The 15613-nt window shown below is 41.6% G+C and overlaps 1 protein-coding gene across 2 annotated transcripts in view; it reads right to left on the bottom strand.

The window, feature by feature from the left end:
- Positions 1-15613, bottom strand: part of LOC146521164 (protein NLRC3-like) — a 482659-nt gene that overhangs the window by 16829 nt on the left and 450217 nt on the right. Inside the window, exon 1 of one of the 2 annotated variants that reach the window (XM_085154290.1) lies at positions 1647-1674. The exons of the other annotated variant lie outside the window; for it this stretch is intronic. The gene's annotated coding sequence lies outside the window, so the exon portion shown is untranslated. Of the gene's footprint in view, positions 1-1646; positions 1675-15613 lie in introns of those variants that run through there. 2 annotated transcript variants of the gene reach the window in all.

Below are 15613 nucleotides of genomic sequence, written 5' to 3' on the forward strand. Positions count from 1 at the left end.
CTCAGCTCTCCAGTCTACTCAAAAAAAAGGGATGCTGCCTGGGCTAAGGCCAGAAAAACTAAATCTGAAGCGGATAGGCTGATTTTTAGACAGCTCAGAAACCGTGTCTGTAAGGTCAGGATTAATGTTAACAGCAAACAAAATGAAGGCAGATTTTCACAATAAGAAGAGTTTGAATTTTCACTTAAGTCTGCATTTTTTCTGTATGTGTAGCTCTAATTTAAACTAGGGGAAAGGGGAAAATAGTACTGAAAAGTAAGCTGTAACTCCTAAAAGTTTGAGGTGTAAGATTATCATTGGAAGAGACCAATAGGGACACAATTAGAAATGAGTATATCAGATGGACAGCTAACTGCAAACACTTTGGAGAGAGAGCGAGAGAAAGACTGGCATCTGCACTTTGACTTAAATCATGTCTTTGTACAAAATGAAATCAATAACTGTCATTTGGTATTATCATTTAGAATTACACCATTTTATAGTACAAGCAACTGTATTTTTTTATCGTCCATCTCATCAATATGATCTTATTAAAACATATTTTGAAAAAAAATAAAACATTGATACATTTAATGTTTTCAAAATCTGACACATGATGTGTCAAGGTTGGCATAGTTTTTTGACATACCAATTTGAACTAATATGTTAATTTTCTGAGTAGTTAACAGTAATTAAACGACACATGCAAATGTAATATAATATTTTTGGTTGTTCTAATGAAGTCAGCTTGAATAAATAAAAGCATAAACCTTTTTACACAATAACTGGTAATGGTCAGACAGCGGCTCCTCTACACCTCCTCCACAGACTGAGGGAGGCAGGAAATCATTCTGGATTCAACTGATGAACACATCAGACCTGAGTTACCACACCCCCATGTGTTCACTCCAAAAATATGTCGTCTGACTAGTCAGACTGAGCCAGAGTAAAGTTTCCTTGCTGACGTGCATTGTTGAGGTTATTACTGGAGAAAAGTAATTATTACTGTACACATTGCTCATTACTTTCTTAAAATAATGCAGTACATTATTTATCATAGGAGTAAGTATTATTGTTGTTATTATTATTATTATATTAGTATTATTGCACTACCTGTCATATTACATTCATAGACATCAGAGTCCTGGGGGGTCCATGAACCAACTGTTTTTACACATTTAGAGGTGATAGAGACTTTTTTGTGATGGGTCCTTATCTTTAAACTACACTTTCATATAAGAGCTGCCCAAACTGTCAATAATTTAATAACACTTTAAAACCACTTCATTTTTACTGGTATTTAGCTATGTGATTAAAAGTTAAAAAATAATCCTTTATTCTCTTTATTTTAACCGTGTTCATACTCTGTCTGAAAGCCTTTTGGTGTTTTCATCCAAGGAAACATTCTTCATGGAAGTTTAAACTAGAAAAACTAGTAACTGCATGCAGCATAGTTTCAGTTTACAGCACACCTGATCTTTGTGAAGCATTAACAGTAACAGTATGTTATTTAACAGAGCTGTAAAAACACTAACACGTCAGGAGTTTGTTTGATTATACATTATATGATTTATTTTATGTTACGTAAATAAAAATGTCTCACTTTCTGTTTTGCTCCCAAAGTTCATAAAGACAAACTGTTAAAGGAGGAAACAAAGCAAACTTACAGTTTCTTCACACACACCAACAACAAGACTGTCTACTACTAGGGATGGGTACCGATATCCGGTGCCATTATTGCACCAGTTCTGATATAAACTTGTTTCTCGTTTGGCTCTTAGCGAAGGCGGTCGCACTTTTCTCCTCTCCCTTATCTTCCCTGCTTAGCTTCTTATGTCCTCGTCTTGTCTCGTGCTTTTTATTACTTTTCCTTGGAACACTCTCTCACAGTCTGTTCTCTAAAACCTAAAAGAGGAATTATGGATTTGATCAATTGGTCTCTGAATGCAATTGACACCACTTCTCAACAAGACGTCTGGGCTCGGGTGAGCCTGAGTGCTGAAGATATCTACCTATTCGGAACCATGATAACAGGGTTCTTGCTGATCAGAGCTGGCTTGGCCCTGACATAGAGGCTGATGGCTGCTGTGAATACTCAGAATAACGCCTCTGAGTGCAAATTGGATCACATCTTGGGAAGCGCACTGCGGTCGTGAGTTCTCAGAACCTGCTCTTTGAGCACAAGAATGACAACATCACGGAGCGTAAGTTTAATAACATCATGGAGAAGCTCACGGCTCTCCAACGGGAGATTGAGAGACCAGTGTTGGACTGTTAGAACAGCTTTGAAAATTCATATGAGTTGTTCGCACTAAAGTTAAAACCACCATCACTTCATGCGGAGATCCCATCGGCTCCAGCTGCGGTCTCAAGGCTGGAGCTGAACAACAACACCCTGATAACGACTGTGTTTAGACTGTTCCACCCATTCCATGCAAGACCACCTGGGTTGGCTGGAAGACTGTTTACTTAGCCTGGCAGGGCGAAGGACACTGTCTCAGCTGAACTCTGGACACGCACACACATACATATACACTGATATGCACACACTCATCCCCCCTCCCTTTCCAAACGCCTTCAATGCTTGTTTCCTGCGGGGGAACATGGCGGGTCGGAGTCCGCGCTGGAATGGTAGCGCTGGGCAGGGCGGCTGCTGTGTTCGCTTCGGATTACTCCTCACCCCCCACCCAACCCTGTGGCTTGTCATGTCTTTCATGATGTTGTGCTGTGGACATTTATGTGCTTTTTTTGCAGAGGAGTTTTTTTGTTTCCTGTTCTCATGCTGTCCTGCCATGGAAGCACAGCATGAGTAGAGGTCGCTTTTTTCCTCTTGTACTTTCCCACTGTAATGTACATTCAGTGTTTTTCTGTAACGCTACCGATCTCCGACCTGTATCCCCATGTAATGTCTGTGCTGTGTGTGTAAGGTCGGGGGGGGAGTCCCATTTCACTGCAGGGCAACCTGCATGTGGCGAATAAAGCTTTGATTGATTGATTGAAACGGTAGTAACAAGACCGAAAAGCAGCGCACATTTCGGTGCTTTATTTCGGTGCTTTTTTTTTTTCCTGAGATGTCATACACTTTAGATTCTAGCCAATCATTTTACCTTTCCAAGGATAGTAGGCGGGCCCAGGTACGTAGGTTCTTTTAGAGCAGAGCTACAGATTAAAAATGCCCAAGGCGAAGCGGTCAAAAGTCTGGCTGTACTTCACAGCAAAAGATGCAAACTCAGCAGCTGCAACAAGTGCTTTAAGGCACAGGTTCACAAAGTCTGGGGTAAATCTCCATTTAACGAGTTAGCGCGGATCGCCCTGTGCGTGGGGCTGGACCGTGCTTATCATTTTGCAGGAAAAAAGAGACTGCTAAAAAGAAAAACATAAGAGGTTTTTGGACAAACTTTGTGTTTTCCATTCTTTAAGCACCGTTTCGAGCACCGTTTAAGCACTGGCACCGTTTTGAAAGTACCGATTTGGCACCGGTATCGGATAAAACCTAAACGATACCCATACCTATCTACTACTACAGAATGGAGTAGTTGTCAGCCACCTCCTGTACATGGATGACATCATGAAATCCAGAAATCCTACCAGTGGCTGGACAAAGCTAGACTGAAAGACAGCACAGAGGCACTAATCATGGCAGCACAAAAACAAGCTCTGAGTACAAGATCCATAGAGGCTGGGGTCTATCACACCAGGCAAGACCCCAGGTGCAGGCTGTGTAAAGATGCCCCTGAGACAATCCAGCACATAACAGCAGGGTGCAAGATGCTGTGGAGATGGTTTGGTATAACCCTACTTGTGAAGTGAAATTTCCCAGCCTGTCAGTCTTAACATGACCCCAAGATCTATGCACCAAGTGGTTTAAGATATTTTTGAAATCTGGACTCAAACCCGAGGTGAGTCTTTAAGTTAGTGGCTTATATGATTTAGACCCACCCTTTCACATAAGAACTGCCTAATCTGTCAGTAATTGAAAACTACTTATTCTCACTGGCTGTCAGCTTTAGTTGAGCAGGACAGATTTGTTTTTGTTCTGTAAATAGACTCTTATTTACTTCTTTTATTGTTTGATATTTATTTTGTAACTGAGTGTAACCCAGTATTAAAAACGGGATTAAAAGCATAAATATTAATACTCTTTTAATTAAAATACTGATTTCATAATGGGAATAAATTTTGATAAAATACAACGGACTTTGTCCGTTAGAGTGTTTTTGTTAGATCCACTGAGCAACCAATCATTGGCTGGTCTGACCCTCCCCCAATCTGTGTGCGCTGCTCTGACACCTGTGTATGCCTTTGTGTACTAGTCAGCTACGACAGAGATACAGGCAGAGAGAGATCAATTACTCGGGTTGTGAAGAAGCCAACTGGATTTAAAAGCTACTACAAGTCCTCTGTTGTCATACACCCTTCGCTCCCCCGAATCTAGAACCTGTCTGATCTGGCCCATATTTCCCTTCTGTCCTCGTACTGCGGTTAAAGGTAACTATACTGCCTGTAGTACAGGTAAAGAAGGCTAGAAGTAGCGCTAACAGGTCTTACATGCCCACTACCAGTATTGCACCACCAGTGCTACATAAGGTTTATATTTTAGTCAATATTTATAGAGAATTTAGTGATTGGAGTAACTCTGTGATTCAAAGTTTAAAAAATAATAATTTCTATGGCCTCTTTAAACTAACTAAGATTTATTCTATCTCATCCTCTGTCTAAAAGCCTTTTCAATTCTTTTCTGCTTGAAGGCTCCATCTCCTCCACCCACTGCAGTGGAGAGTGAGTAAAATATATTTGAATCCAAGAAAAAAACAGATTTTCTCTTTTTTTAAATCCAGTTGTTTTTTTGTTTGTTTTTGTTTTGCTTTTTTGATAATGACCAACATCTTTGAACACACCAGAAAGGAGGAGAGAGTTTTTGGTTGTAATTTGTCTTTCATCATCATGGTTTGGATTAAAACACAACCGTTAGTAACATCCCCATTGAGAGTGGAGGAAGCTAAATATTAAGAAGACAGAAAGACCAAGAGTAACTATAATACCATCAGACTTAATAGTCTAGACCAGGGATTGGCAACCCTTCTGATGACAAGTGCCATCTAAATTTTCCTCAGAAGTCAGTGTGCCATATGATTGCATTAGCAATAAATTTAATAACGCTCTATATTAACAGTTACACACTATATAGAACCACTTTATAGAATTATATTTGTTCACAGATGTTGGCAGCTATCAGCGAATAGCTATCAGCTGTTTTGAAACAAAAAAAGACTTTTTATCCATAACAAGAACTCAATAACAGCAAATGAACTGTACAACAGAAAATGCAAATGCTATTTATGGTCTCCTCACAACAATGATAAGAAAAATAAACTGAGCCAATATGGCATGTTTGTTAATACAGGGATACATATGTTAATGTGATCTCTGGTCTCCCACTCAGAGACACAGGTCTCCGAGTGTCCAGCATTCAGACGTTTAGAAGTTTAACAAGTATCAGTTCTTCTAAATGTACCATTAAGGAACTATATAAATGTCTTTAATGTAAAATTATTGGCATTAGCTGGCAGAGGTTTGTAACCAAATCCAGGAAAACTGACTGAAATAAGATCAAGTGGGCGTTAATTGAGACTGAAAACATTTCGAAAAGAACAAAATTCAAAGTGTTAAACAAAGAAAATCCAAAGACTTGGGACCTCAAAATAGGGAGAAACACTATTAATGATTAAAAGCTTCAAACACTTAAGAAGAAAACTAAAATCTACTGATTAAGAACACAAATTACAAAGTGAACATGACAACAACACGAAGACATGAAAAAAACTGTCAAGGTAAAATACTTTTCTGCACATCTGTGAAGGTTCTCAGTCATCCAGGTCATGGTAGGCTAAGGAGCTTGGAAAGAAAAGCGTCTGGACTTCTTTAAGTTGCTTGAAGACATTTCACCTCTCATCCGATAAGCTTCCTTAGTTCTAAGGTCAAATGGTGGAGAGTCCCAGACCTCTACATTGGAGAGACCAAACAGCCACTTCACAAGCGCATGGTACAACACAGAAGAGCCACCTCCACGGGACAAGACTCAGCTGTCCAGCTGCATCTAAAGGTCAAAGGTCACTCTTTTGAGGATGCCAATGTTCACATTTTGGACAGAGAGGACAGATGGTTTGAAAGAGGAGTGAAAGAGGCATCTATGTCCACTGTGAGCGACCGTCTTTGAACAGAGGCGGTGGTTTACGACACCAACTGTCTGCCATCTATAATCCAGTTTAGAGATCCCTCCCCAGACGCCTTAACGCCCACTCACATCCTGGGCCATCTGACCTCAGGAAATCACATGATAGGGTGGGGGCCAGGTTTCACACCCAAAACCCTGGCTGATTGTGACACACACCCGCTTTCACACCTTGGCTCATGTGATTAGGTAGAGGATCATCAGGGGGTCCTTTGTCCCTCTTTGGGGGGATACTCCCACTAGGTTTATATTTGGGACTCTTCACCATTTGACCTTAGAACTGAAGAAGCTTCTCGGGCACTTTTCTTTCCATGCTCCTTAGACCAAGCTACTTTTCTGCACATTATGCATGACTCAAGTAACAGCCTCCACATACAGATACTATCAGCAGGTACAGGATTTAAAACATGCTGTAAATGTTCACGGTGCTTGTGAGAATCTACATTTTCTTCTGACATTCCTTGTAGTAACCCTGAACTGAGCTGGAGCTGCTTTGTTTCCTGTTTTTTCAATGTCACTTAAGTAAAACCTGAATGTCAACTTCGTAAGAACAAGCTGATTTTATCTGATTGTTTCCAGTTAAAGGGCAGAACAATGTTCCATCAGATCACGGATCAGTGTCTGATGTGTCTAAAGTTTCATACTGATCAATTTAAACTGTTCATCACAGTAACCGGCGTTTTTATGCAGAGTTACTGACTTCTAACCAGTGTGGATTCAGTCAATCAATAATCTATTATCATGTGGATTTGTCTTCAAACACAAGAGTGATCAAAGTTTGTCCTGAAATAAGAGCTGAACATCAGGTCCAAACATCAAAATAAACAAACAGTCAAACTGTTAAAGGAGGAAACAAAGCAAACTTACAGTTTCTTCACACACACACCAACAACAAGCTCCACTCCACACCTGGACAATAAACACAGACACACAGGTGACCTGCTTCCTGGAAGGAGGCGGGACTCCACCTGAAACACGACAGGTGGGAGGGGCTCAGCAGGAGCAGCAGCCGAGTTCATTTATCAACATACTTGAAGTTCCTGACAAACAGACTCTGATGTGAAAAGTGAGGCTTCCTTCAGGTCCCTTTCCCTTTTTTCTTTACCCCTTCCCAAAGCTCCATTTACACTGAGCTTTGATTTCAGTGGAGGTGGACGTGTTAAACATCATCATTAGGAGAACTAAGAAGCATGATTTGTGGTTATCAAACTGACTTGTTGTTTAACTTTGTGTGTTTTTTTTCTTTTCAGGTTTATAAAGGCAGTTACTTTTCACTCGGGTACATCACCATTCCAACACACTTTTGCACACCAACAACATTGCACACTGTGAATAATCAGGAGTGACTGTCCTCATCACCCTGATGTCCTTCAGCTGTGTAAACAAACATAAACAAAATGACCTGTTAGTTTGTTTATGCTACAGCTCCGACATCCAACTGTAAATACTGAAACCTGATGTTCCAGTTTGAGGGTAAAGGCTATTAAACCCCGATTCTTTTGTCCCCATGACAGAACAGAGAAAACCGACTCATAGTGTGTTAAAATATTGATATTTCTTTTATTCAATCATCCGGAAGAGAGAGACCTCTGCACAGCTCAGACGCCAGTTGCAAGAGCTCTCTAACATTAGAATCATAAACTGTGCTTCATATAGGTGTTATTTTGGTACTTTACATGTCACATAGTCTCAAACATTGCTAATATGGCAAGTTCCTCCTTTCAGTGTCTTATCTATTAATATGGCTGTGCACTAAAACTTCCTGTTTTTCACTCTGGCTGAGCACTTAGTTTGTGAGTTAAAAGTGGCCTTGCTCTACCAGCCTTTATTAAAGTACATAAAACAATATAATGAGCAGATACACATTAAAAAATATTTCTCTTATACCTAACAAGCCGTTTGGGGGCACCGTGAATGCTTATCCAGGTGTGAATGAAGGAGTTGACGATCTCTGCAGCTTTCTTTGTCTTTACGATGCTGCCGGCACTGAAACGTGTGAAGTGGTCGATGATGTGAAGGTGCCACACATTGGGCTCGAGCTCATGTAGATCCATCGCTACTGTCTCATTATACTCAGAAGCCAGGGGTAGACCAACAGCAGGTCTCGGCTTGGTTTTGCAATATTTCTGACAAATGTCACAGTCACGAACTATCTCTTGTAGAATAACTGCACATTGTTTATCTGTATTGCCAGAGCTTTGGATGAGCCTCAATAACCTCTCTGCAGATGCATGACCAAACTGCTTATGAAGCTTCACAAGGACTTTCTGTTTCTCTTTTGTAGACATTTCAGCAGTTACCATGAGAACTTCATTTTCATTGCAGCTTTCTGTAGTATTTTCATCTCTAATGTCCACACAATAGTGTCCCGAACTAGTGAGCTCTAGGGGAACAGGCTGCTTGAACATGACAACACTGTCATTCTCCATGTCTAGAACAGTCCCTGCTTTCTTGAGAGACGTTTTGCTCAGTATTAGTGGAATGTCAACAGGAACTACTTCACTTTCAATGTCACATTTTGTTTGTCCAATTTTGGCTTGAAGTTTCACTTTTCTGCTCGAAATGGTCTGGAGCTGGGGGTTTCTGATTGCAACAACTTGTTTACTTGGCCTTGGCTGAGGTCACACATGTAACTATTTAGCCACTTCTGACCACAAACTGTACGTGTACATGCAGTATCAATAATGGCTGACCCCAGTGCCTCAGTCAGGAAGATTTCAGAGTCTGTCATTGAGGCTTTAGTGTACAAAGTAATGTTACACTCCTCCACTTTCCCATCTTCAGTTAGCTTTACTTGGTCACCATTACGATGAGGACAGTCTTTCGCCCAGTGGTAAGTGCTCTGACAAATAGCACATCTTGTTCACTTGCAAAACTTGTCAAGTGGGTTGGTACCTTGTAGTGGTTGTCGCTGTCCACTCCGCGACGAAGTACTGTTGTTTTGTTTGTATTTGGGACCTTTTTGTTCCGTAAGGAAAACTGCATCTTGGTTCAGTTGAATTCCGCTGAAAACTCCGGTTACTTTCCCTCCAAAAATCCGTTTCAGTGCAGACTTCATAGACGCAAATGTTAAGTCCGTGCACGCTGTCAGTGCAAGCTGTCGACTTAAATGCTAGCACAGCGTCAGGCAGCGTCATGTTGTACTTTTTCATCCGGTTATAATGCTGTTCAAAGTCTATAATGTAGTCTGCCATGGACACGCTGTGGTTCTTTGCAATAGAGTCAAAACACGAGTAGGCTTCATGAGCGCGGTCTTTCTCTTCTCTCTGAAACACCGCGTCAAGTTTTGCAAGTAGTATTTCCATACCGTCATCTTTGTCCAAATCTTCCACGGGTATCTCCATGGCCGTTTCTCTGGCTCTTTCCTCGAGCCCCAGCGCCACTGCAAGTGGCTGTTTCTTTTTATCCAGCTCCGTAACTCGTCTCCAGATATTGACTTCATTCTTCCAGCACTCGTATGGCCTGGCTTTATCAAGCTTTGGTGGTACTTTGTAATTGGAAACCATCCTCTGCTACCAATGTTAACTCAAAAGACACGACGTCGTACTCTCATTCCCAGCGCTTAATTCGTTCCGCCATTTTACATACAAACAACAACAACACTTCGCGGGCAACAGTACTCTCGCAATATAACAGAAAATAACAAGTTAACAGTGGAGGTGAGAGTAGGGACTTTAAACACAAGGACTAAGGCTGGTAAAGGGAGTGCACTCGCTGCAAAGTTAGAAAGACAAGACTGAGACGGTGAGGACATGTGCATGGGAGGGACAGTGGATACAATGGACAAAGGATGTTGAAGATTGATCTTACAGGCAGCAGAAAAGAGAGACCACAGGGAAAACTAACCATGCCATTAATCTGGCCTCATGATTCTGAACTTGAGCTCCATTAAATTCTCCTCTCATTTAGTCCCATTCATTTCATTGGTGTGTAAAATCCTGTATTTCCATCCCAAAGTTTAGTCCTTTGTTTGGTTCAGAAGTATTGTTTTCCTCTCAAGTCTAAAGTTGAACCTTCTGAACTTCTGAATTCAGTCCCAGAGTTTGTTCTTTTTCAATCAAGAAAGAAAGTGTGTGAAGGTAGAGCCAAGGGTTAAACGGTTGAAGAGATAAAGAAGGTAGACAGGAGTAATGGGATGTTGAAAGCCAGGCTTTCACACGACTGAGCTTCCTTTCAGTCTCTTGAAAGGAGAAGAAAATCCCAGGCCTCATGTCACCAAGTACTCACTCTGTCACGGGGCGGAGTGGCCTGTACTGAGCAGGACTCAGGTGCAGAAACCCAGAGCTGAGACAGCAGATGATGTGACAATTTATTAGGCGTAGTGCAAAAAACGTAGCAAAGACAAAAAACAATAAGACGTGGAGTTTGACGTGGCGTGGCCTGGGAAACGTGGCTAGGGCGAGGGAACGGGATGCAGAGTGGAGCTGAGCAGCACACTGAAGAGAGAAGACAGTGGAGTTAGGGAGGTAGTGGAGGCAGCTCTGAAGTGGCAAGTTGTAAGGGTAGCAATTCTTACTTGCAGTAGGGGACATGGAGTGTTGAGAGAGGGGGGGGGGGGGGGGGGGGGGTAAGAGAATCCAGGGAGGGCTGAGTGGCGTAGAAAGGCTGACCTGAGATCCGGGGCTTCAGATGGAGTGTGATGGCAGGAGGGCAGGCAGGTGAGGCACAGAGGGATTTTCAAAATGATTGTTTGGTATCCTGAGTCTGGAGGTGGAGCGTGAGCCAAGGTGAATACAGCAACTGCAGCACAAGAGAGTCTGGTTAACAAGATAAATCACAGCAAGAACTTGAAGTATAAGGCCTGTTACCAACATGTGTTGATGACGAACTGGCAGTGAATGAACATCAATGTGTGGCTTAAATCCCTCTGGCTTGATTGCCTGCAATAGGCTCCAGGTGTGCAGGAGTTGGCCCTGCCCAGGGGCGGATCCCAGGTAGGTTCAGGAGCCTTATGGAAATTCCAGCCACCCACTGCAGACCATGACACACTCAGGGCGAGAGCTCCATTTACTCCTATCAGCAGAGAGAGAGAGAGGAGGCAACGCTGTGCTGTAAACAAATTTTATTGAGAATTTCAGTATCTCAATAAAAACCTGCTCTCTGCTTTCAGGAAGGAAATAAAACAGGAGTTCTATAATAAAACAGTGACGTCATCCTCTCTGTAACCCGACACTCACACACTGCACCGCCAGAAAGAAAATAATCTGTAAAAAGAAAAGTTTCAAAAAACACATCCATTAAATACAGGTGATCTACTTCTTAACTGTTTTCATGGCAAATTAGTTTTTTCCTTTTTAATTCCCACCAATGCTTCTGCTGCAAATTTATCATAAACAACAGAAGTAATGAAGGTTCACAGACTCAGTAAAACATCATGCAAGTGTTACAGGATAAAATATCCACAGCAGCGTGATTTTTAATTCATTAAAAACTAAACCTAATGGTATGTCAGCCTCTAGCTTTGTTTGACAGTGTGTTAAACAAACCTGATAACATGAACTCCCAGAAAACCTAAAGTGACCCAAACACATGGTTATTACAGGAAACGCTGCAGTCATTCCTCTCTGTGTGTGGCTTTACAAACTGATTTATTGTGAGCAACACGAATGTTACTGTGTCCCTGTTTCACACAATATTATCATCAAGATGTGGTGATAGCCAAATTGTCCAGCAGGTGTCACTGTGGAGATGGTTTCAGGTCGTTTCGAAGCCTCGATACACTTCAACCAGCACTACTCCACAGCTGGCGCTCTCTCTCTCTCTGCGGGGAAACAACACCAGGGCTGCTGCACAGAGGAGATGACAAATGAGTAATCTTTGAGGCAACAACAGGAAAGCAGACTTACAGATGGGAGCTGGTTCACTAGCAAGGTTAGAGGAGGAGGGTGAAGGTCCTGGATCCTTGATCCAGCAGGCCTGGTTAAAGAAACAAACAGAAAAACACTACATATTCATACTGAGAGAGAAATGGCAGCGACACACAGCAGGCCTGGAGGACCATGACACACACGTACAGGCGAAGGATTGTCTGCTGTTTCTTTGTATGTCACCTTGCGGGGAGGAAGAATAGGAAGAATACCTCACCTTTGCCCTAGAGGTCTTTGCTTTTGTGAGGACCCAAAGAACTGAACTGATGGGAGATGCACAAGGAAAAGGGCTCAGGTCCACTGTGAGGTAGCCTCACTCTGACAGCTGAACCTCAAATCACTGTCTCTGTTCTCAGCTGATCAAGTTCATTCCCGATTCTCTTCTGTGATTGGCTGAGCTTCAGGCCTTCTCTCAGTGCATGTTTCCATGTCGGGGTGAAGGTGGAGCTTTGTGCGCCGCAGCAGCCGCCTCCAACCGTAGCACTCAGGTGTGAAACTATGAGGAAACTGAACGTCGTCTTCTTTCCTCAGAAGTGATCTGTGCACGTCTGGACTTGTTTCCACTGATCTGGTTTAACAAGGTGTGAAGCTGAACTCTGAGCTGGCACCTTGTCTGAGACAATAATCCTAGATAAGCTAGCTGCATGTTGCTGGCTCTTTAGCACAGTTTGAAAACCCTGATATGTTTTTCTCACCGTTAGTTCATTAGGAGGGTGCAAGGTTTGTTTCATCTGAGTGCTCGATTCAGCATGCAAAAAAATAAAAGAAATGTCAAATGAGTGATTTTGTATTATTTTTTGCAGTGAATGAACATATAAAAGTATCTTGAGTTTCTCTGTTTTTGCGCACACAGTGAAGAACCTTCTGCCTAATTGCAGTAATTGGAAAGAGTTTTTTGCTGGGATGTGACAGGTCCTTCAATAGCCAGTGATGTCAGAGTGGAGTCAGTGTGATGTTGTTGTTGTGTGTTTGAGACTTTTAGTGTCCATGAAGGTCTCTGCTGCCGTAGATCCTCTGAGCTGTGACAGAGGTCTCACTCTGGAGGAAACTCTCAGCACTTTCCAGCAGCTCCTCCATCATGGAGGACGTTCCCTCACTGTAACAGGTGGAGGAGAGAGGAGAGGAAGCACAGGTGGATCCTCTGAGGAAGAGGAGCGTTCCTACAAACCACATGATCACATGACCAGAATGGTATAAGTACAAAGTCAGATTAATGGGTTTGCAGGTGTCCTTAAAGTCAGAGTTCTCAGATACAGAAAACTGTCACTCTTTTTACCTGTTATGTCACCGTGGTAACTGAATGAAACAGTGCATTTATGTCAGGTTTTTTTAATTGTTTATTTTTCATTTTATTTACATGTTTGAAGTAAAGCAATCTGTCAATCAATAACACATCATTGTAATATTAAAGGAACTCTCCACGTTTCCATTTAAAGGTCAGTCTCACACAAAGCAGACCAGTGATTTTACTTTACTTCCATGTGACGTGTTGTTTGTATGTCTCTGGACTTTGTACTGGTCATACTGGGTCTTGTACCATTTTTGAGTTTTTCTTTTGTATTTATTTATTTTAATAAATCTTGGTAGCCGGGGATCAGCCTGCCAGGGCCTCCACTCTGGCCATCGCCTGGCACACATTGCACCTGACACTACGGCGCCTCCTGTAGGTGGTGGGCCTGCAGGAAGATGGGCCCATGCCCTTTTTCAGGCTGTGCCCAGCCGGGCCCCATGGACTATGGACCCATAGGGGTCAGATTTGGAAGATCCATGGCCTCCAAATATGAGGGTCCATCAAATCTGAGACAGTCTTGTATCCTGGGTTCAGAGTTTTCAGTTTTGCTTCCGCCCGGCCTCATTTTGTCAGATTGGTCCACGCTGTGTTTGAGGAGCTGGCTGGGCAGAGGGAGGTCTGGGCTTCTCTGCTTGGGCTGCTGCCCCTGCGACCCGGCCCTGTATAAGCAGAAGAAGATGGATGGATTATTTGAATTTTCTGCTTTGGTTAAGTTTTTCTTTTATTTTTATAATGTCATTCTTGCAATGTTGAGCTTCATTTTGTATTGTATAAAGTTCTTCTTTAGTTTGTATGGAGCTTTGGTCCTTCCCCAGTACAACAATTGGTAGATTTAAGTAACATCAGCCTTCACCAATAGCTCTCTGATAGCAAACATGTCTTACTGTTAATAGTAAGAGTTAGATATCTGAATCAGCTGCAGGCCTGGTCTGGCCTGAATCTGTCATCCTCATTCTGGATTCATCCTGCTGTGCAAGTGGATCCAATGAAGACCTGGTTTGCTGTTCCATTACAGTACCCTATCATACCTTTTGGGTGTTGCTGCCATCTGGGCAGATCCACTGAGATATATATATCTATGATATAGATGAAATATTATTAGTATAAAACAATGTGAGGATCAGGCTTTGCATTTAGTACATTTTCGACAGCTGATTTAGAAAAAAAACCCCAAAAGATAAAAGATTGATAGATGGATAGATAAAAATACAGTTAATCATGTCAGAGATCAGGGCAATAGAGTTTGATCTCTGGTACAGACAGCTGGCTGTTCCTGTGTGTGAGTGTATTTGTATTTATTTATTCTGTTTTATTTGTCCTAATTTATTTCCTGACATCCTTCCTACCTTATTGCTTGCTTCCTCTCCATTGGCTGTTCTTACACCTGTGTGTGTTTTCATAGTAAACACGAAGATGTCTGTACTGTGCCACGCTGGTTTGAAGAAAAGAATGAAAATAAAAGACACAAACAACTGCACTTACTGTGAATTTCATCCAATTATTTGATACCAATTATTAACATTGAATCTGCAACAAATCGGTTATGTATAACATGTAATGTTTTTCCAATAAAATTGTATGTTTCAGGTGGATTTGAGTCAGAATTTCATGGCTAAATCTTTCTACGTTTTTTTTTTTTACGTTTTGAAATGCAGGACGTAAAGGCAGCTGACATAAAATAGGAGTGAGCCATTTACTGGCTATTTCAACACTCTCTGAATCTAAACAAATGAACAAATCAGGAATCCGACAGTGCACAGGGATAATAAAAGACAAGGAAATGACAGAGAACAGAGACAAATGATCTGGCAAGGACAAAGACTAACTTCAGCTTTCAACTTTTCTTCTATAGGGGTCATTGCACCGAATGGGTGCCATCTCCAACATGAAATTATATTCTTTTTTTATATAGTTTTTAAAACTGAATGTAGTAACATACATATCTAACTATTTGACTAAATGACATTTTTTTGATCAAATGGTTGATTATATGGTAAAACAAGTGATATTTGTGACCAAAAAAATCCCTATATGATCCAGGGTTCGTATTTCCTGTTTTTGAATTCTGTGTTATTCATTTTATACTCCTTGTCTTTCTTGTTTCTTACTTGTTTTCTGTAGTTTCAAGGATTTAGATTTTGTCTCTGTGCCTCCCTGTGTTCCACGTTTCATGTCTAGTGTCCCCAATCTCTATGTTCATCCATGTCCCGTGTCTGTCTTATGTTTCCTGTTTTACTTTGACAG

Source organism: Neolamprologus multifasciatus, chromosome 3 (assembly GCF_963576455.1).
Source record: "Neolamprologus multifasciatus chromosome 3, fNeoMul1.2, whole genome shotgun sequence".
Lineage (NCBI taxonomy): Eukaryota > Metazoa > Chordata > Actinopteri > Cichliformes > Cichlidae > Neolamprologus > Neolamprologus multifasciatus.